The sequence below is a fragment of the Carya illinoinensis genome, chromosome 4 (assembly GCF_018687715.1).
Source record: "Carya illinoinensis cultivar Pawnee chromosome 4, C.illinoinensisPawnee_v1, whole genome shotgun sequence".
Taxonomy (NCBI): domain Eukaryota; kingdom Viridiplantae; phylum Streptophyta; class Magnoliopsida; order Fagales; family Juglandaceae; genus Carya; species Carya illinoinensis.
In genome coordinates, this window is record NC_056755.1 from 44,317,416 (window position 1) to 44,340,000 (window position 22,585).

Genomic DNA, 22,585 nt, shown 5'->3' on the forward strand with positions numbered 1-22,585 from the left:
AAAGAGTTTGTTAATAAAAATATTGAAACATTTTGTGATGAAAACGGTTTTGTACATAATTTTTCTGCTCCTCGAACTCCTCAACAAAATGGGGTAGTAGAGAGGAAAAATAGATCTCTTCAAGAAATGGCAAGAACAATGCTCAATGAGAATAACTTGCCTAGTTATTTTTGGGCCGAAGCGGTAAGTACTGCATGTTATGTTATAAATAGAGTTATGTTAAGGTCTAAGTTAGATAAAACCCCCTATGAGCTTTGGAATGAGAAAAAGTCCAACATTGGTTACTTTCATGTATTTGGATGCAAATGTTTTATTTTGAATAACAGAGATAATTTAGGCAAGTTTGATGCAAAATCTGATGAAGGTATCTTTCTTGGGTATTCTACTAATAGTAAAGCTTATAGAGTATTCAACAAAAAGACTTTGACTGTACAAGAATCTATGCATGTAGTATTTGATGAATCTAATTCTCCACTCTCCAAGAAATCTATTGATAAATAAACAGAAGGTATAAATAATACAGAAAGTCTCAATCTCAACAAAGAGAAAGCAATAGAGGAAGTTCAACATGGAGCCATCAGGAAAGATCATCAAAATTTAATACAAGATGCAACCAAACAGTGGAAATTTGTGAAAGATCATCCAGTGGAACAAATTTTGGGAGAACCTTCACAAGGTGTAAGTACTCGATCATCTCTTAGAAATATTTGTAATCATACTGCTTTTCTATCTCAAATTGAACCCAAAAATATTGATGACGCACTTCTTGATGAATCTTGGATTCTAGCTATGCAAGAAGAGTTGAATCAATTTGAAAGAAATGATGTTTGGACACTTGTTCCTAGACCCAAAAATCATACTATTATTGGAACAAAATGGGTTTTTAGAAACAAGAAAGATGAGTCTGGAGTCATTACTAGAAATAAGGCTCGACTTGTAGCCCAAGGTTTTAATCAAGAAGAAGGAATCGATTATGATGAGACATATGCACCTATCGCAAGATTAGAAGCTATTCGAATGCTACTTGCATATGCTTGTTATAAAGATTTCAAACTTTTTCAAATGGATGTTAAAAGTGCTTTCTTAAATGGTTTTATAAATGAAGAGGTATATGTTGAGCAACCTCCAGGTTTTGAAAATCATATTTCCCCAAATCATGTTTTCAAACTCACAAAAGCACTATATGGACTTAAACAAGCTCCTAGAGCTTGGTACGAGAGACTCAGTGGTTTCTTGATTGAAAAAGGTTTTTCAAGAGGAAAAATCGACACAACTCTTTTCATTAAATATGAAAATGATGATATTCTTTTGATTCAGATTTATGTTGATGATATAATATTCGGTGCTACTAATGAAAATATGTGTTAAGTTTTTGTTAAGACTATGCAGGAAGAATTTGAGATGAGCATGATGGGTGAACTTACATTCTTTCTCGGATTGCAAATTAAGCAAGCAAAAAGTGGGACATTCATCAATCAATCAAAATATATTAAGGAATTACTGAAAAAGTTTGGGATGGAAAATGCTAAGGAAATTGGAACACCAATGAGCCCATCAACTAAACTTGATAAAGATGAATCCGGTAACCCAGTTGACTTGAAGATATATCGAGGTATGATTGGTAGCTTATTATATTTAACAGCCAGTAGACCAGATATTATGTTTAGTGTGTGCTTATGTGCACGTTTTCAATCATCTCCAAAAGAATCACATTTAATTGCAGTTAAGCGCATTCTTAGATATTTTAGTGGTACAATTAACCTAGGGTTATGGTACCCTAAGCACACATCTTTCGATCTAATCAGCTACACAAATGCAGATTATGCTGGCTGTAAAATAGATCGAAAAAGCACTAGTGGAGCATGCCATTTCTTAGATCACGCATTAGTTTCCTGGTTTAGTAAAAAACAAAATTCTGTTGCACTATCTACTGCTGAGGCAGAATATGTTGCTGCGGGTAGTTGTTGTGCTCAAGTTCTCTACATGAAGCAACAACTTGAAGATTTTAAACTCAAGTATAATCACATTCCAATCAAATGTGATAATACAAGTGCTATAAATCTTTCAAAGAACCCAATACAACATTCTAGAACTAAGCATATTGAAATAAGGTATCATTTTCTTCGAGATCATGTGCAAAAAGGCGATATAATATTAGAGTTCACAAACACACACGATCAGTTAGCAGATATTTTCACAAAACCTTTACCAGAAGATAGATTATGTATGATCAGAAGAGAAATAGGTATGATGCATGTTATGAATATCTCTTAAAAGATAGACCAGAGTCAATAAAAATATAGATAGATTTTTTAAATACTTTTACATAAACTTGAGATTCTTAGCCTCATGTTTGAGACGCTCATTCTCTTCATACAATATCATGTCATTCTTATTCATGGGAACCGGCAAGCGGAATGAAGAATCTAATAAAGATTTTAACTGTTTATTCTTCTGCCGAATGATTCCTTCCCTTGTATGAGACTCTTGAACAATTCGTTGAAGTACAACAATTTGTTCTTTGAGCCTTTCAACTTCATGATTTTTGGCTTGTAGCCGCTGAGAAAAAGCAACAATAGAGGAAGAGTAGCGAGTCCCAAGACTCACCAAGTCATAAATAGCATCAGAATCTGACTTATTAGTCAGATTATTATTTTCTTGCTGCAACATGGCACCAATGGCAGCTGCAGAAAGGACAGGAGGTTGAGATGCAGAATGCCTCATGGATGGATCTAGAGAAATGTTAGAAGAATGAGCCATTGAGAAAAAAAATAGAAGGCTTAAAACGAGAATGTTGAAGGAATGCAGATGAGTTATAGAGATGAGATGAAAACTTGATGCGGATTGGATGAACTTCAGGACTGATTTTATAGAGATAGCATAAAGAATAAGACAAACTATTTTCTCTTCAAATCTTATTTAGTCAAAGGAAATACAAGATATGCTGGACACACATTGTCAAAAGTTTTCTTACTAACCCAGCGAGATTAACAGTAGATTGTCCCTATTTTTCTAGTAAACGGTGAACCTCTACTGTTATCTGCCGATGTTGACCTTGTATCTGAACCCTTTCTCGTTCCAGCTCCTCTATTCGTGGTTGCAGATCATGAGCATACCAATCTGCAAATTTTTTCAACTCTTGGTTTTCTTTCTTTAGCCTTTTATTCTCACTATCCTTATTAGCAAGCTTCTGTCGTAACTCAGATATTTGCATGTTAAGATGATCAATCTCACTCACCCTCGCCATTAACCTTCGAGACAAGATCGTAACAGAGGCAGCATATTGACTACTGAGCATTCTTGATTCTGCAATAATCTCAGAATCAGCCTTACTAGAAAAACGGTTCACTGCTCCTATCATGGTATTGACGGCCTCAGGAGAGAAGATTGATGATTGATGCGTCAAGGGTTCCTGATTCAAGTCTGGAACATTAGTGGAAGAGAATTGCTCAGCCATTCTATCGTTGTGGAAAAACAGAACTCAGGTCAAAAAGCGATTATTTTTTTGGCATCCGATAGATGAAAATGATCATTTTTTTATAGAAACTCGGAGCCTTCAATCCCGTTTGTCAACAACATCAGGCGATTGTTTAAATCTTCAGCCGTATTAAATTCATAGAGTTAGGCCTCGAGGCTTTGCAGCACTTGTCGAGTCACGGACGGCTCCATTTTTCAACTATCTACAGTGACTATTAAACGCATCGTTTTCTTTAGTCCATTTATTTGCTGCCGATCCTTTTTAATGATGCTAAAAGGGGGAGAAGTTTTAGACTAGAACATTAACATTGTTTAAATTGCTAAACTTGTTATATATGCTTGGAATTATATTTATACTTTTGCTTGAAAAACTAACGCATATTTTCAGGGGGAGCTTAAGTATTAATACAGGTTTCAAGTTCTATCAAATATTTGTCATCATCAAAAAGGGGGAGATTGTTGAACTCAAGGTTTCAAGTTTCATGTGATTATAAATCTACACATGGATTTTGATGATAACAAATGAATTCAAAAAATAAAGAAGTCTCAAGCTCAAGTTGTCTACACAATGGAGTCAAGCACATCAAGGAAACAAGCATGAGCAAGAAGGGAACAAGTTCACATTAAAATTATAGAGTAATGTTGTAAATCTCTTCAAAATTCGAAATTAGGATTAATGCTCAAAATTAATATTTTATCATAAAGCATTAAAATACATTTTCCACATGTGCATGAATATTTTTGAAAATTAAATTTGAAAATTTTGAAAGATGATTGATTGTCATCTTTTGCATGTGCATGCCTTGATTAAAGGGTTGAACTTTGAAAATATTAAAGATGATTGATTGTCATCTTTTACATGTGCATATTTTATTTGAATATTTTCAAAAGTGATTGATGCTTTTTTAGACTTATACAAAAAGTAAAAGATTAGGTTTGAATTTTTTGAAAATGAAAGTGTGCTCATTTTGTCATATGCCAAAAGTAAAAGATTAGGTTTGATTTTTTTTGAAAAAGTGAATGATGTTGTCTTTGACAATTGAAAAAGAAGAACCTTTTATTTGAATTCTTTGAAAAAGTGAATGATGTTGTCTTTGACAATTGAAAAGGAAGAACCTTTTATTTGAATTTTTTGAAAAAGTGAATGATGTTGTCTTTGACATGTGAATCTTTTTAAATTTGAATATGAAGTCTCATATGCCTATAAATAGATCAATTGAGAGCTTCACATACACAACACCAAGAGCATACAACATTCATTCAAAACTTTCATTCTCTCTTCTCTAAGCATTGAGCCTTAATCCTTGTTCATTTTGAGAGATATAGTTTGCGCTGTATTGTTCTTATTTCACTCATTGAGGAGTGTTTTCTGATAACCTACCCACTATCAGTTCTTGTATCAGAAAAAGGGTGTGTATAACCCTTGTGTGTGTAGAAAGTATTCTACACGGGGAATAGTTGAATCACCACGTGTAAGGTGATTGCAAGTGTAGAGGGTGTTCTACACGGATCCTTTGTAGCGGTATTGTTCAAAGGTGTAATAGGTTTCTGTCTTCACCTGAAGGAGGTTGAATAGTGAATTTGAGAATCCTCAAGGGGTAGCTTGAGGCGAGGACGTAGGCAGTGGGGCCGAACCTCGTTAACATACTGAGTTTGCTTCTCTCTTACCCTTACTCTTTATATTTATTGTTATTTCATATTTTGTTTATATTTTATATTATATATTTGATTTATAATTGTTATTTTTTTTATACAACTCAATTCACCCCCCCTCTTGTGTTAGTCATCTGGGCAACAACACATGTTGCTTGTACACACACTTGGTACTTAACAATAAGATGCGTGACCCGTGTTGTCATCATCCCAACATCTCGATTTTCACATTTCTGTATATGGAAGTTTGGAGCGTCGCAGAGATGCCTTATCCAAAAAAAAAAAAAAAGAACTAGAGTCTTGAACTTTAATTTAGAATGGGAAAAGATTAAGAGAACACATGATGACCTGTTTAATTTGAAATTGGACAAAAAGATAAATGATCATTATGTTATATATTATGGGTTATTAATTATAAAACGAGACAAGAAAAAAATGATTGATCCAGAGACCTCTAGTTATTGTTATGTTATCCTTATCTCTTTAGCAAATTATTGGCACTGATTAAGAACACTTGTTGTATGTTAATGGAACTCTATTTTTTGTACTAGATAGTCCAAGTAATGATATTTGCTACAAAAATATTGTTGGGAAGTCATACTATACATAATTTCAGGCTGCTTGTGCATCTTCTAGTTAGTGTTTGAATAATCTTGCACTGAGCGGATTCAAGAAAGTAACTACTTCAACCAACTAACTACAGTTGGATGAATGCAGGATGAGCACTTGTTTGTGCTCTATCATAGTACCTTGTTTGGTAGTCCAGGGTGTAGGAGCTACTGATTCCAGTTTATGGAAGGGTAGTGCTCTATTGATGCCACACATATTCTAACATCCCCACCCCACCCCACCAAAAAAATAAATAAAAAAGGAAAAAAAATTTGGAGATCACTATCTTGTTTGCTTAAGGATATGAAAGTTGTTTGGACAATTAAATTTGAAACTACCCAATTTGGAAAAAAAAAACAAAAAAATAAAAAAGAAAAAAAGAAAGAACAAGAAAAAAAGAACTCGGAAACTTTTACCCACAAAACCCAGATTGGCTATGACAGATAATAGAGGAACCTGGAATATGTTATTCATAAGGAGATCAAGAAGTTAAGTTCAACAAGGGGATTGTTATTCACATGAGGGCAAAACTTTAACACTCTTTACCAGCAAGAAATTGTTCAACAAGGAACAACAACAATATCTACATATTACAACATAGTACAACAGTGGCTAGCTACATATTACAACAATAGTAGTTTGAGAGTACATGGAACAACAACAACAATAGACTCTTGATTTTAATACAAGAAGTTTGAATCTTCAGCTTCCTACAATAAGCTCTCCGCTCGTGTTCCATATGCCTTAACTTGCACCTGTGAGCAAAATAGAACAATTACCTAATTTGACTGAACATGAATGGATGTTACTCATCAAAACGATTGCAGGAATACAATAAATTTCACAAGAGTCACATAGTAACAAGAGAGCTAAATATGAACAACGGCAAGAACACCTAAAATCAAAAGAAACCACCAAACGCTTAACCCTTCCCTCCATCTAGAAAACTTCAACAACAGAGAAAAAATGGAGACTGTAGATACTAGTGATTAGAAATAGGTGGAGGGGAGCTGTTCATGGGTGTTTCGGCTGATGAAAATTATTTGGTACATGAAAATTATTTTGCTCTAATGCAGTGGGGGAAATGTGCTTACCTACCAGAAACTGTAGGATTCGACACTCCAGAAGTGGGGAAGCTTATGGCCGATCTGAAGACAGCGTTGGGACTGCTTGGTGGAGGAGAAACAGAGGGACGTCTTATAGTAGGCAAAAGAACAAGTGGGAGAGGAATGCAAAAATGGGGATCTGAGTGGGAGATGAATGCGAAAATGGGACTTGGTCATTCCTCTTGTTTTTCAAAAAAAATATATATATAAAACAATTGCTAACATGGCACCACGTCAGCAAGTCAGTCCACAAATTCGTCCACAAGTCACTTGTACCTAGAAGAACTCATCTTTAATATTGTAAAGAAGTATGGAGAAAAGGTTAACGAAGATATCATCCTGGTAGGCAATCTTGAATTCCCAACTTACTTACTACTTTGAGATAACAAAAAGTATAAGTTTTATGCTAGCTAATTGCTTCCTCTGTTAATTAAACTCAGTTTCAGGACTAATCATTTTGCATGTAGACTTTGACAAATGCTTGGAAGGATGCGTGTGCAATGGCAGTTGAGACTAAAGTTGTGGTACCAGCTGGGACATAAAGGTTGGGCCCAATACAGCTAAATGGTTCCCATTGAGCTTAAGGCCGTTAGAGGCACCTTACAGGCCGGCTCCAAGAGACCTTAGTTTCTTCAAGTGGGGCAGTTGGGTTTGTTTTGAACGTGTCAACCAATTAACTTTGTCAGGCAATGGAACTTTCGATGGCCAAGGAGAATCTGTTAGGGATAAATATAGCGGTGCCCTCCCAATTGTAAGTTCGTGACTTTTATCTTTAATGAATCTGTCCCTAATATACAATAGCATTCTCATATATAGAACTTGCCCATGAAAAATATATGCACTCTAACTTTGTGGATCAGCTAAATAATGTTTGAAAAATGAAGAGAACATAAGGTTCGACTTCATCACCAATTCAATGATTCAGGGCGTAATGTCGTTGTATGGCAAACAGTTCCACTTCCATGTTTTTCATTGCAAAACCATTACCCTATTGCACTTAAATATTAGAGCACTTGGAGATAGTCCCAACATAGATGGAATCCACATAGGGTGATCGACCGAATCCGTGTAATAGACTCAAAAGTAGTGATTGTATCTCTCTTAATGATGGCAATCAGGATATACTTATCCAAAAAGTAGCTTGTGGATCAGCATAAGAAGTCTTGGTAAGTATGAGAGTGAAGAACCTGTGGTTGGGGTTAAAGTTGTAGATTGCAACCTAAAATATGATGAATGGCATAAGAATCAAAACATAGTCTGCTTCCCTTCCTGGCACTGCCTCTGATATGCATTTTGAGAACATCTACATGAGAAATGTCAGTAATCCTGTCATCATAGATCAAGTTTCTTGCCCATGGAATCAATGCAAAGTACAAGTAATTAATTATATAATATAAAGTCAGTTTCAATTTAGTATCTTCTTGTTTAAAGTTGAAAAAGTATTACTCATATCGCAAGTACTATTTTTGTTATGTTTCTGGGTTCTAGATTCCCTCGAAGATTGAGATTAGCAGGATTAGCTTCAAAAACATACGAGAAACCTCTCAAACTAAGGTGGCCGTCAAGCTTCTTTGTAGCAAGGCAATACCATGCATGTGAAAATGTTGAGATTAGTAATATAGAGGGAGTATACCAAGGAAGAAATGGACCTGTGACATCTCAATGTACCAATGTTAATCCCACCATGTCAGGCAAACAGAATCCTCTTTCTTGTACTCTTAAATAAATTTGCTAGCTAATTACAAGTTAAGTGTATTTCTGATATAAGTAAAGTGCCACTTGAGTTTGTATGGACGCTATAAGTACTATTGGAAAGCTGTCTTGGATTCATCAACACCAAAACAATGATGCCATATTAACTTTTATATATATGTATAAATACCCATTTGGGGCAGAGCTTATCAGCCTATCTACATATAAATGACCAGATTCTAATTACAATCATGCTAATAGTTGTTCAATCTTGTTTTAGATTTCTTTTTCTTTTTTTTTTTTTTTTTTTTTTTGTTACCTTCTTTTCATCTTCTTTCAATTTTTGTTTTGTGTCTATGATGATCATGGGCGTTAATTGTAGAAATCAATTTCTTTTGGTTTCTCCTTTAAAAGAATGAAATGAGGGATGCTAATTATATGGAGGCAGCCTGTTGGTTTGCCTCTCCATTTTGTTTATTTTTTCATAGTTTTGCTGCTTTGATGTCAACATAAATCCACTATACATATATATATATTCCTCTTTTAAGACTCTACTTTGTTAATAATAATATATAAATAATAAAATTTACATTGAATTCCAATCAGCTTGAGTTTCTATAATAAGTGGTGATTTCCCATGATATCAGAGTAGAAACCTTGAATCCAAATCCTAACTTTAGAGTCTATCCTATTTAATTAAATATTCCACATGTTGGCGCACTCCTTGAGGAGGATCAGTCTGGCCAACATGATATATAACAAGATTAGTGGATGATGATCATCTGGCTAATTAATACGAGCAAAACTTGCCAATTAAGAGAATTGAACAAGGGTATGATGAGGTCTCCTAGCGCTTGCTAAGGAGGATTTTTGCCTGGGGCAAGGAGAGTCTCCTAGTTTTTCATTGAGGAGGTGGTTTTCTTCAATTTTTCTTCTTTCTATTATTGCAATGACGATAGAACTGGCAATTATGGCAGAGGAGATCAATAAGAAGTGGGGTAATCTCAAACTCACTAAAGCAAAACAAAATTAAGTGACAGTGGATTATTGTCTACAGATGATGTCATTTTAAGGGGAGGGAAGCTGTGCCTCATTGGCCTTATAGCATCTGAAAAAGCCATTAATAGAGACCCTTTCAAGTATTTGGAAACCTCAAGGACAAGTGATATTCAAAGATGTTGGGCCTAATTTGTTCCTTATAGAGTTCCAGAAACAACAAGATTTATATAAAGTTGAATGAGGTTGGCCATGGTTATTTGATCGATTTCTTTTCTGTATTGAAAATTTTGATGGCTGTTATTCTCCGAATGATATCATGTTTAATAAGGAATATATGTGGATTCAATTACACAATATTCCTTTTAGTGGGAGGGTTTGATATGGAGGATAAGATATGAAAGACAAGTCAGAATATGGAAAGACAAATTGATTCCTAAGCCCCATTCTTTGATGATTCAGTGTCACTAAGTCCAAATGCAAATGAAAATGCTAAGGTTTCTGACCTTATTGAAACTGATCTAAACTGATGGAATATGAGTAAGTTAAACACCATTTCTTCCTCTCAAGATGTTGATCTAATTCAAAATATTCTTCTTTGCATTGGGAGAAGAAAGGATAGTCTAGTGTGGCACTATACAAAGGATGATTTTTTTTTTTTTTTTTTTGTTAAAAGTGCCTATCATTTCCATAAAGAAATTAAACTTAGATGTCAAGGGAGTTGCTCTGATGACAAGAAAGCATAATTTTTTTGGAAATCAATCTAGAAGCTAAAATTTTAAACGCAATCAAGATGATCATATGGAGAGCCTACCAAGATGCACTACCGACCCTTTCTAACCTTTGCAAAAGAAAAATTGTGGAGAACGAACTCTGCCCTATCTGCAAAATTCACACAAAATCACAATAAGAAAATTCAAAATATGGTTTTTCAAAGTAAATCTTTTCTAGACATTTGGAGCAAACTTTGTAGTACTCTCCAACCAGAGGAAACGAGAATAGCAGCAAGGTTGATATGGTTCAAAAGAAATGATTTTATCCATGGAAAACAGTTGAAACATCCTAATTCCGTCATCAACAAAGCAAAGGAAGATTGGCTAACTTTTCAAAATGCACAAAAACACAAAAAGCCTCATCAACAAAATATTGTTTAGATCCATCAAATCAAATGGACTAAGCCTCCAGATCAGTGTTACAAAGCCAACTTGGATGTTGTGGTCAATAAGGAGAAGGGAAAGATTGCCATATGAGTGACCATTCGGGATGGACAAGGCCAGGTGATAGGTTCTTTGAGTCCTCCCAGAAGTCTATATGCAAGCCCTCAGGTGGTTGAATCTTATGCTGTTATGGTTGCTGCTAATTTCTATAAAGAAATGGGCATTCGATCATTTATATTGGAGGGAGATTGTGATATCCCCATTTTAGCTGTATTTTTATTGAATGATTTTATTTAAATTACTATGATTAGTGATAATGTTATTTTAAATTGAAGGTGATTTTTACAATATTATTTTATAATTTTTTAAGTTGTGAAATTATTTTAATATGCCTTCTTGTTATTTATTATTATTTTGTATTTAAATTTTTCTTTAATTTAAATTAGTTTATTTTTGGGTTTTAAAGTTATTGTGTTTTTAGATTTTATTATCTTATTTTATTTAATTACTGTGTTTGAATTATTTTATTTAACTCTTTATTTTGGAAAAAATTTTCATTGGATCAGTTTCTTGACCCAAGTTGTGAGGGTTGGACCTTATTTCTTTTCTTTTTTCTTTTTCTCCTCCTTTTCCTTCTCTTTTTCTTCTTTCTTTTCTTTTTCTTTTTCTTTCTCCCCTACTTCTCTCTCTCATGCGTGACGTCCACCTTCCTCTCTCCACCCGTTTCCTTCGTCGGCCACTAGCACCGTCGTCACACCGTCGTGTGCCTCACCACCCCTCCCATTCTCTTCTCCTCTGGCCGATGATCATTCTCCTCCGTTTTCAGGCAACCCCATGTAGTTGTTAGCCGCCCCACACAGTTGGAAGCTATGACCCATTTTACTTCCAGCTCAGTCGTGCGCCACCCATTGTCGTCGCCGTTGCTTCCATTCTCTTCCCCACTCATCAGTGACCTCACCCCTCCATTTTTTGGCCCCCCAAACGCTGCCGTTAACCGCCACTAGTACCACCCAAGCCGCACAGTACTTTTGTGCTCCCTATGCCACCGTGCCTCTTTGTCGTTGGCCACTACTTCTTCACCACTTCATTATTGACCAGTGTTGACTTAACCCACCCATTTCCAACTCTGATCCATCCTCGAAGCAACCCTTATGAGCTCAACTCCATTTTGACCTTTTTTCACTTCCATCGCCGTTTTCGCCGCCACCCACGATCAACCCCTACTTCCACTAGTTTCATAAACACATCTAAGGCATTCCCTATCAATCCCAAGGCTTGGTTCATCCCCATTCAAAAGTGGATATTTTACAACCCACAGCCACAGTACTTTTACACTGTTACGTTGCTTTTTCGACACCTTTTGCATCCCATTGATCATTTGAAAAATATTATATAGCGTTGTAAGTATTTTCTAAACTTCCTTTTAAATTTAAAAATATTATTACTTTTACAATAAATTGTAACTGGTTAATTATGCTAGATTGAGTCCGAGGAGTCGGGAGTCGGATGAATTTGAGAATGGAGTTATTTATGTTTGGATGAGTTGGACTGTTGCTTATCTTTGTGTCATGTCATTTGCATTTCATGGTGCATGCATATACATGTGTTGGAAATTGAAAACTGGTTTTTCATGAGTTAAATGGATTTTTGGGTACGTTTATATCACGAACCCAAGCCGAGATAGGGCATTATCTCGGTGGAGCTCCTCTGGTCATTCGAGAGTGGATAATACTGAGTGACATCTCTTGGGTTGTCGCTAGCTGACAATCAGATCGGACGATATGGTAACGTTGTCGGCCAACTCTGTTGTCCCTCGGCTGGAGGGGACTAGAGGATGCCTGGTCATAGTACGCGATGGATGCAAGTTTAGATGTCACATTCGTGGTCGTTACCTATGGTGTAACATAGGAACCAGAGTGTACAGATGATCCCTTGGGGAGATCATGGTGTATGCATTAAAATTGAAACTAGTTTTAGATATTGGATATGTGACATTTTCTTGGAAAATTGCGAGTTTTGATTAAAAGATATTTGTGGGCCATTTTCTGGAAAAATGGCAGGATTTTTATAAGTGGATTTTAGTGGACCATTTTTTGAAAAAATTGTGGATTTCTTGTTTGAGTCATTAATTGTGATAATGGCGAGAAAATGTTTTAATAGTAATATTATGGGTCATTATCTGGGATAATGACGAGGAAATACTTTTAATGGAAATGTTTGGGCCAGAAATGAGATTTTTGGCATGTGTTGGAAAAAAAGGTTTATTTTTGGAAAAATATCATTTTTGGATCTCATACATATGGCATCTTGTTTATGCATATTGTTGAATTTTAATGTATTTTTATCTTGTGAGTGTTTGGATTATTACTTACTTGCGATACCGTCTTTGGTACCGTAGATTTTAATACAAATGAGAATGGGGCTGAGCTTGAGGAGGCGGCTCCGCCAAAGGACTGATTGGAGTTTTGCTTGTATTATTCGAAAATTATCTCATTGCCTTTAAATTATGTATTTAGATTTTATAATGTTACCAAAAATTGTAATACTTTTGAAATACTTCTATTTAACTGAAATTGTATTTAAAATTTATGGTACTTTGTTGGTTGACTTTAATTTAACAGCTGTGACTTTTGTTTACATATATTGCTTGTACACACACTTGGCACTTAACAATACGATACGTGACCCGTCTTATTATCATCCCAAAGTCTCGATTTCCACATGTCCTTATATGGGAGTTGGGAGCGTCACAAAGATTCCTTATACGTGGTGAATAATTTTTGAATGAAGAACCCAGACTAGTCACAAGCAGGTTCGTTAATTGAAGATACCATAACTTTACTTAATTCTTATATTTTTTGGTCAGTTGTTCACACAAGAAGAGAAGCTAATCAAGATGCTCAAAGTCTTGCTTGGGAAGCATTATCTCTTCAAGAGGATTTCATAGGTTTGGAAGAAATTCCAGGATGTATTCCATCAATTGTATCTCCTGAAATGGATCAGCAGATCAATTGAATTAGGTGAAACCGTGCACGCCTTGGAATCATAGATTGCACAACAATTAACAAGTAATTGGTTTCAAGTTTTAAATTAAAGGTGCTTAGCCTGTCTACTCCACTATATATATATATATATATGATCCCCAACCAAATCAAATTTAAAATCTCATACCAATTACTCATCAATAGTACTGATCTCCCATATATACAACCAGTTCGATCGGACCAAACAAAAATCTCAACATGAGTTTGAAATTGAATATTGCAACCCTACCAATTCTGTTTCTCCTAGCATCGGTTGCCAATGCCAAACCGGTCGTCTTCAATATTTTGAAGAAGTATGGAGGAAAGGTTAATGAGGATATAACCCTGGTATGCACTCATGCATTCACAACCGACTTGTATATATTTGCTACATGTTCTATTAATTAAACTCTGTTTCATGATCAATACTTTTGCACGTAGCCTTTGACAAATGCTTGGAAGGATGCATGCGCAACGCCAGGTCAGAGTAAAGTTGTGGTACCAGCTGGGACGTAAAGGTTGGGCCCAGTGCAGTTAAATGGCCCCTGCAAAGGTCCTATTGAGCTTAAAGTTCGAGGCACCTTAGTGGCTCCAGGTGACCTTAGTTTTTTCAAATGGGGCAGTTGGGTCAGTTTTGAACGTGTTGATGAGAGAAAAGCTATAGAAGACTCGGGAGAATGAAAACTGTGTATATTTCATCAGAAAAGTAAAAAAACAGAGTATTTATATTTACAGTGTAATACCTTAACTATTGTGCACGTGCATACATGTGATCAAGAAGATTAAAAATAATCTTATACACTAATAGCCCCCCTCAAGCTGGAGTGTATAGATTAATTACACCCAGCTTGCTAAGGAGAACATGAAAACGATCTGTCCCTAAAGGTTTAGTAAAAAAATCACCTAATTGATGTTCAGAGGATACATGTAAGGTAACTATAGTTCCAGCCTGAATCATATCTCTAACTAGATGACAATCTATCTCAATGTGTTTAGTTCTTTCGTGAAAAACAGGATTAGCAGCAATATGTAGAGCTGCTTGGCTATCACAATATAGTACAGATGGTGAAGAAAAAGTAATTCCAAAATCAGCAAACAAGGCAATAAGCCATTTTAGTTCACAGCAAGTAGAAGCCATAGAACGGTATTCAGCTTCAGCAGATGATCTTGAGACCGTGACTTGCTTCTTAGACTTCCAGGAAATCAATGAGTCACCAACAAAAATGCAGAAACCAGTAACAGATTTGCGAGAGTCCGGGCATGTAGCCCAATCAGAGTCACAAAATCCCTTCAGCTGTAGAGAAGATGAACTAGGGAAGAACAGGCCTTGACCAGCAGTGGCTTTAACGTATTTGACTACTTTAAGAGCAGCATCATAATGTAGTTGTCGTGGTTGGTCCATAAACTGGCTCTGATACCATGATGAGAGAAAAGCTATAGAAGACTCGGGAGAATGAAAACTGTGTATATTTCATCAGAAAAGTAAAAAAAAAGAGTATTTATATTTACAGTGTGTAATACCTTAACTATTGTGCACGTGCATACATGTGATCAAGAAGATTAAAAATAATCTTATACACTAATACGTGTCGACCAGTTAACTTTGTCAGGCAATGGAACGTTTGATGGCCAAGGAAAATCTGTTTGGGGTAAATACAATGGTGCCCTCCCAATTGTAAGTTCACGACTTCTATGTTTAATTAATCTTTGGCTAAATTTACCATTCCATTCTTATAAGTCTTACCCATAAAGCAATGTTTACGCTTTGACTTTGTGGAGCTTAATAATGATTAAAATTTGAACAGAATATAAGGTTCGACTTTATCACCAATTCAATGATTCGGGGCATAACGTCGTTGGATGACAAACAATTTCACTTGCATGTTTTTGCATGCAAAAACGTTACCATATTCCACTTAAATATCAAAGCACCTGGAGATAGCCCCAATACTGATGGAATCCATATGGGGCGGTCAACTGGAATCAATATAATTGATTCAAAGATCGGAACTGGAGATGATTGTATCTCTCTTGGTGATGGCAATCGTGACATACTTATTCAAAAAGTAGCCTGTGGACCTGGCCATGGGATCAGCATAGGAAGTCTTGGTAAATATGAGAATGAAGAACCCGTGGTTGGGGTTAAAGTTGTAGATTGCAACCTAAGAAATACAATGAATGGCGTAAGAATCAAAATATGGCCTGCTTCCCTTCCTGGCGCTAGCTCTAATATGCATTTTGAGAACATCTACATGAGAAATGTCAGCAATCCCGTCATCATAGATCAAGTTTACTGTCCATGGAATCAGTGCAAAGCACAGGTAATTATAATATAGAGTCAGTTTCAATTTATTATCTTCTTTTTTAAAGTTGAAAAGGTATTACTCATATCGCTAGTATTTTTGTTATGTTTCTTGATTCTAGATTCCCTCGAAGATTAAGATTAGCCAGGTTAGCTTCAAAAACATACGAGGCACATCTCAAACTAAGGAGGCCGTCAAACTTTTATGCAGCAATGAAATACCATGTGAGAATGTGGAGATTACTGATATAGACCTCGCATACCAAGGAAGTGATGGCCCTGCAACATCGCAATGTACTAATGTCAATCCCACCATTTTGGGCAAACAGAATCCTCCTGCCTGTACTCTAAAATAATTTGTTAGCTAAGTGTGGCGAGTTGAATATTTGTATTTGTAATATAAGCGAACTGCATGTTTGTGTTTGTATGGACACTGCAAGTGGAGGAAAATCTGTTTTCGATTGATCAATACATACCAAAAGTGTGATATTAATTGTATTAAGTTTTACATACATTAATACACATTTTGAGGGGGAGTTTGTGATACTGCAGCTTATGATCTACATAGCACCAGATTACAATCAGAATGAACAATTAACAGTTTCAATATATATATTAATTCTATCTTAAACGGAGTTGTACTTAGTTATGGATGGAAAGCTGATGTAGAAAAGAGACGCATGCGACTGTAAATGGATCACGGGGCGCATGAATTAATGCGGCTTTCCATATATATATATATATATATATATATAGCAAGTAGTACTCTAAAAGATGAGTTGATCACATTTCGTGCACGTATGGAAGTTTTTTCGTAATATATACATGATTACCCGAGTAATTATATATTGACAAGAATCAGGAGTGGATATATATATATATATATATATATATATATATATATATATATATATTTGCATCCTAATAATGTTAATTAAGATCCGTGCATGCATGCCCTAACTAGCAAGGCATGCAGCAGGCCAGTAGCTGGGGGCACTTCTTGTTACGAGGAACATGCGAAATTAATTCCATCTCTGGAATTTCCAGAATAATGGCATCAAATCTTTTCTTATCTTTGTTATCTTCTAATCATATTAGATATATAATATATATTTCTAAAAGATAATAAATTTTCTCTAATTGTTTTTTTAATCTCTAAAAATTTATAGGTTATTTCTATCGATCGACCGTCGTTTAAAACACATTTCACAACTTTGAGTATTACGTAAAGAATTATAAGAAATTAAAAAATAAAAAATTACAGAGTGACCAAATATATATCAAGAGGATTGGAAAATCTACTATATATATATATATATGATCTCTGATATATATACATATATATATATATATATTATTATATTTAAGCTCATCATGTTTTCCTGATAAAGTACTTTGATGAAAATGAAGAACCTGTGGTCGACCGCTGCCATCCTGTTGTCAATTTTACTTATTTTTTTCTGGCCCAAGCTCCAAGATTTTCCTAGTAGAAGAAGTTTAGTTGCTTAGAAGCTGTTTGCAAGACAGATCCAATTGGTAGTTAGTTATATCATTTCGTAGTCGCCATATAAAGTCTAGGTCAGAGCTGCAAAAATCTAGAACGGGTGTTCTTCTTGAGAGGTTAAACTGAGTTTCCTCTATGGATTGAGGATGAGAAGGATCCACTTATTTATAGAACTTAGCCTCAAAGATGAGAGATTTAGAGGCCAGCTGCTTTGACTCTATAGAATTCTAGTGATTGGGCATTCAATGAAGAGATGGATTAGAGATTATTCATTGTCATCACATAACGGACTTTGAGTCGTTGAAATATGAGGAATAAAGCTTTTGAGTCTCTCTTTCATGGGAAGAATATTTCAAGCTATTTTCCAAAGAAAGAGCTTGTGATGATTATGGATCTTCAGTTTCCAAATTTTATCCATTCGGAAGCTAGAGGACATATTCACTGTTGAATTCTCAATCTCGGTAGCAAGATGATAAGTTGTTTTAACATAGGATTTCCCATTATAGTTTTTTGTCCATATTCGGCTATCTTCTCTATGGTTGGAGGAAGGCAAAGGTATTCTTTGAATTTCTTTGATGCATTCTCACTGGAATAAGGTTTCCATTTTATGGGCATCCCAAGTTTTAGAAACTTGGTTTATCAAGTTTGAGACTCTAAGAGTTTATGGGAATTCAGTAATATTGTTAAGTGGGATGGGTTTAAGATGTTTTAGAGTTGGTATCCAAGGATCCAACCAAACCCTTACTAATGAGCCATTAAAAATTTGAAAGCAAGTACCTTTTTCTAAGAGATTCCGCGTCATGAGAATGCCTTTCCAAAGGGTTGAGTCCAAAGCCTTCATTGTAGCTTGTTCAAAAGTACTGTTATGCAAATATTTCTTTGAGAGGAGTGTTTTCCAGATACTAGTATTTGATTGATTAATTTCGCATCCCCTTTTTGCGAGTAAAGCTGCATTCATATTTTCCATGAGGCATAGGCCTAAACCTCCTGCATTTTTGGGTTGACAAATGGACTTCCAAGATTTAAGATATAGCTTGTGCTTTTGATCCTTATTTGTGCCCCAACAAAAGTTTTTAAAGTTGGTATTAAGAGATTTACATACCGACTTTGCGAGCCTATGTGTCAACATTTGATATGTTGGTATAGTGCTTGTCACTGTTCTGATAAGCATAGTTCTTCCTACTTGAGATAATACCTTTGCTTTCCATCCTTCAAGTTTTTTGTTTATTTTCGCCATCCTTTCTTTATAGTCATCCTTCTTAGATCTACTCAAAGAAGTCTGTATCCCCAAATATTTCATTCTGGCTTAAGTTCCCTTGTACGGTAGATTGGCCAGAATAATCTCACATGTGAGCTGTTGGTATTTCGAGTGATGAAGATTGATAACTTTTGTTAGTTGACTCTTTGGCTTGACCAAGATTGATATTTTTCCAGATTTTCTCTGATCGATCTTACTATTCTCTCTTTTGCTTTCCCAAAAATTATCAGATCATCGACAAAGAATAAATGAGAGATAGAAAGGCTGTTTCGACTAATTTTGATACCTTCTATTTGCCCTATTGCTTCATATCTGGCTATGAGTCTTGAGAGTACTTTTGTACATAGAATAAATAAAAAAGACGAGATTGGATCCCCTTGTTTGAGACCTCTTTAGGCTTGAAAGAAACCTCTTATAAAGCCATTGATAAGGATAGAGAAAGTAGTTGTTGTAATACACTCATTGATTAAATTGGTCCATGTCGAGCCAAAAACCCAAGGCTCTCATAATAGTGAACAAAAGATTCCATTCTATGTAGTCAAAAAAATTCTCCATATCCAACTTCAAAGCCACTTGCCCTCTTCCCTAAAGATTTTTTGAGGTAGTGAAACATCTCATGAGTAATAATAAAATTTTCTTTGATACTACGGCCTAGAACAAAAGCTGCTTAGAGAGGAGATATGATGTTTGGGAAGGGCTCTTCAAACGATTGGCCATGATTTTTATGATGGTTTTGTAGATGACGCTTGTCAAACTAATCGACCTATAATTCTGGGGAGAGTTTGGATTTTCTATTTTTGGAATAAGAGCAATATTTGTATGGTTCATTTGCCTAATTAAGCAATTTACCACCTTTGAAAAATTTTGAATAGCTGCAATTACCTCTTTTTTAACAATCTTCCAGTAGCGTTTGTAGAAGAGGGTCGTCATTCCATCTGGACCCAGAACTTTGTGATTCAGGATTTGCTTTAGTGCTCTGTATATTTCTGTTTCTGAAGGCAAGGATATAAGTAATTCATTCTCATGATCTGAAATTTGCTTCTCAAAAAGGTTTTCAAGATCATCGAGGACGGTGGGGTTCGACGAAGCATAGATTGCCCTAAAATGATTAATGAAAATTGATTGATCAATGATATCCTAGTCCACTGTCTAATTACCTGGGCTTATTTTGATGGAGTCAATTCCATTTCTTCTTCTTCAAATTATTGTTGAGAGATGATAAACTTTATGTTCAAGTCTGTCGTCAAAAGCCAGTTTATTCTTGAATTTTGCCTCCATAATGTTTCTTTATGTTTAAGCTATTCATGAAGGTTAAGTTGCAAATCTTTTTCTCTTTGCAAACCCCATTGTGTTGGAGGATTACTTTGTAAGTGGTTAAGCTCCCTTTCGATGTGCTGAATATTGGCTTGAATTTTACCAAAATGAATTTTTTTCCAAAGCTTAAGAGCTTCTTTAGTATTCTTAATCTTGTTGCAAAGTATAAAGGCTGGGTTGTCGGTGAAATTTTTCTGCCACAGATAATAAGACTACTAAGTGGATCCCATGTATAGAATTCTTCAAATTTGAAAGATGTAACTCTTCTCCCTATTTTTGTTGTATTTAGTAATAAAGGATGATGATCCGAGGTTGAGTTTGTAAGGTGTTGTATAGTTGCATTTAGAAAAAGTAATTGCCATTTTGAGCTTGCTATTCCACGATCTAGTCTTTCTTTGATCATTACAGTTCCATGTCGGTTGTTTGTCCATGTGAAAGTAGGCCCAGAAAATCCAATGTCAATGAGTCCATGTGTGTCCATGAGGCGTTTCAAGCCACCTATTGATGTTGAAGCGACTGGGCGTCCCCTATATTTGTCAACTTGGCTTATTAGATCATTAAAATCACTAATATAGAGCCAAGGTCCAGGGAAAGAATTATGAATTGATTCAAGTAGCTTCTAGAAGTGCGCTTTATTTTGCCATTAAACTGGAGCATAAACAAAAGTAGCTAGCCAAAGATTGTTAGTAGGATCAAAGTAAACCAAAATAGATATTGCTTTAGTAATAATTTGAACCGATTCTTTATCAACACTTGGTCACCATAACAACAAAAAGCCTCATTTTTTTCCCGAGGCAGGGAAGTTTACAAAATGTTGGAAACTTAATATATTTACAATGGTACTGGTTCGATCATCTGACACCATGGTTTTCAAAAAAAAAGATAATATCTAGATTATGTAGTCTAATATTTGCCCTTATACTCCTGATTGCTTTGGGGCAGACAATACCCCTGCAATTCCACACCATAGCTCTCATGGAGGGGTTGGAGGCTTGGAGCTTGCCTCGCCAGCATTTTTTGGATATTCTGGAGTAACCGTCTTTTTTCCAGTACAGCTATATGGTTTTGCTTTGACAGTTTTTTTTGCTTCTTAACTTTCCTTGATTTTTCTCCTTACATTGATAAGAGTATGAGAGCCATTTCCTTGTCCTCCAAATTAATCTCTTTCCCTAATAGCAAAGCTTGGGTAGTACTACCCGAAGATAGTTTTTGTAACTTCTAACTTGGTTGGTCGTCAGCTTCAATGCTTGGGACTTTTTCTCTTTTCGGCACTAGCAAATTCTGTGAACCAACGAGATTGGAGAGAGGTGGACCAGCGAAAGGATGAGGACCAGCTACAGAAGAAACTAGAGTGTTGTCTGTGTATAATGGCTTGGTCAAAGACATTGAGGGACTTACCAAATGTACTTAGGATGATCCCAGAGGTTTGTCTTTAAAGTTAAAGTTTGAAGGAAAGACTTGTCTTTTGCCATGAGATTTATTCGATGAGTTTCCTATGGGTGGGTTGGGAGAAATGAGGTGGACCGGGCTAAAGGAGATAGTAGGGATAAAGTTGGTTGCTTTGGTTTTTGGGTTAGATGGGTTTCTTTGGGTCTTAGAAAGAGGGTTGTTGGGACTTGGGCTTAGAAAGGGAGAGGAAGGTATTTTTGGTCTTACTGAAAATGGCTCCACCGTTTGCTCAAAAGGGGCTTCCAAATGGTGATCCATAAAATTAGATGTCGATGACCCAGCCTGTTGATTTTGGTTCAGAGAGAAATTTGAATTCTTAGCCTCTACAGTGGACTCAGTTTGGCCTTCTGAGATATGGGCTTCAGTAGAAAAATGAAATGGCATAGTCCTTTGTTGTTGACTTTGAAGAGCTTTGAAACCCATAACTGCTTTTTGTATCTTTAACCATTGACTTAACCAGGCATCTTTGTTCAAAACTGACGAGTATGTGAAACTCTAAAGTGCTGACTCCATTAAATTGGAGTAGAGGAGCTGAGTTACCATCAACGGAGGATTTTGATGTGAATGAATGATTGATGGAACAATATTAGGTGAGAAGGAGTAAACACTTGGAGAAGCAAAGTACATACTGGTAGGTGTTGTGCTTTTATTACCAACAGTGTCCTTGGCACTATAGTGTGCTACAGTAGATGGGGCTCAAGCCCGCAGATGTGTGAGTTGAATCCGATCAGAGAAAGCATCTCCTGCCATAAACGATGACCTTTGAGACAACGGGAAGAGAATTTCCGTTTCCTGGCTTCCGATTAATTTTCCATCACCACTCAGATCCAAAAGCGATGGATTTAAAGAGATTTCTTTCCCTGTACTGTTCATCTTCTCTCTAATTAGAAGATTTTTTTGTGTTTCACCCATTTTCACGATCGCATTTGATGTGTATGAGAGGAGATCTTTGGGAGAGTTGACACGTATTAGTGCCATCAAAGAAGATGAAACTCTGATGGGTTTTTTGAAAAATTCATTTGACAGCTTCCAGTTCTCATTTTCG

At 35.8% G+C, this 22,585-nt stretch overlaps 1 long non-coding RNA gene and 1 pseudogene across 1 annotated transcript; one reads left to right on the top strand and one right to left on the bottom strand.

Annotated features, from left to right (window-relative positions):
* Positions 1 to 6,228: 6,228 nt before the first annotated feature.
* LOC122306756 lies at positions 6,229 to 6,989 on the bottom strand. Its single transcript, XR_006241508.1, has 2 exons — positions 6,834 to 6,989; positions 6,229 to 6,494 (listed from the first exon to the last, which is right to left on the bottom strand). It is a non-coding gene; the product is annotated as an uncharacterized LOC122306756 (long non-coding RNA).
* Positions 6,990 to 13,932: 6,943 nt separating this feature from the next.
* Positions 13,933 to 16,386, top strand: LOC122306558 (annotated as a pseudogene).
* Positions 16,387 to 22,585: the final 6,199 nt, after the last annotated feature.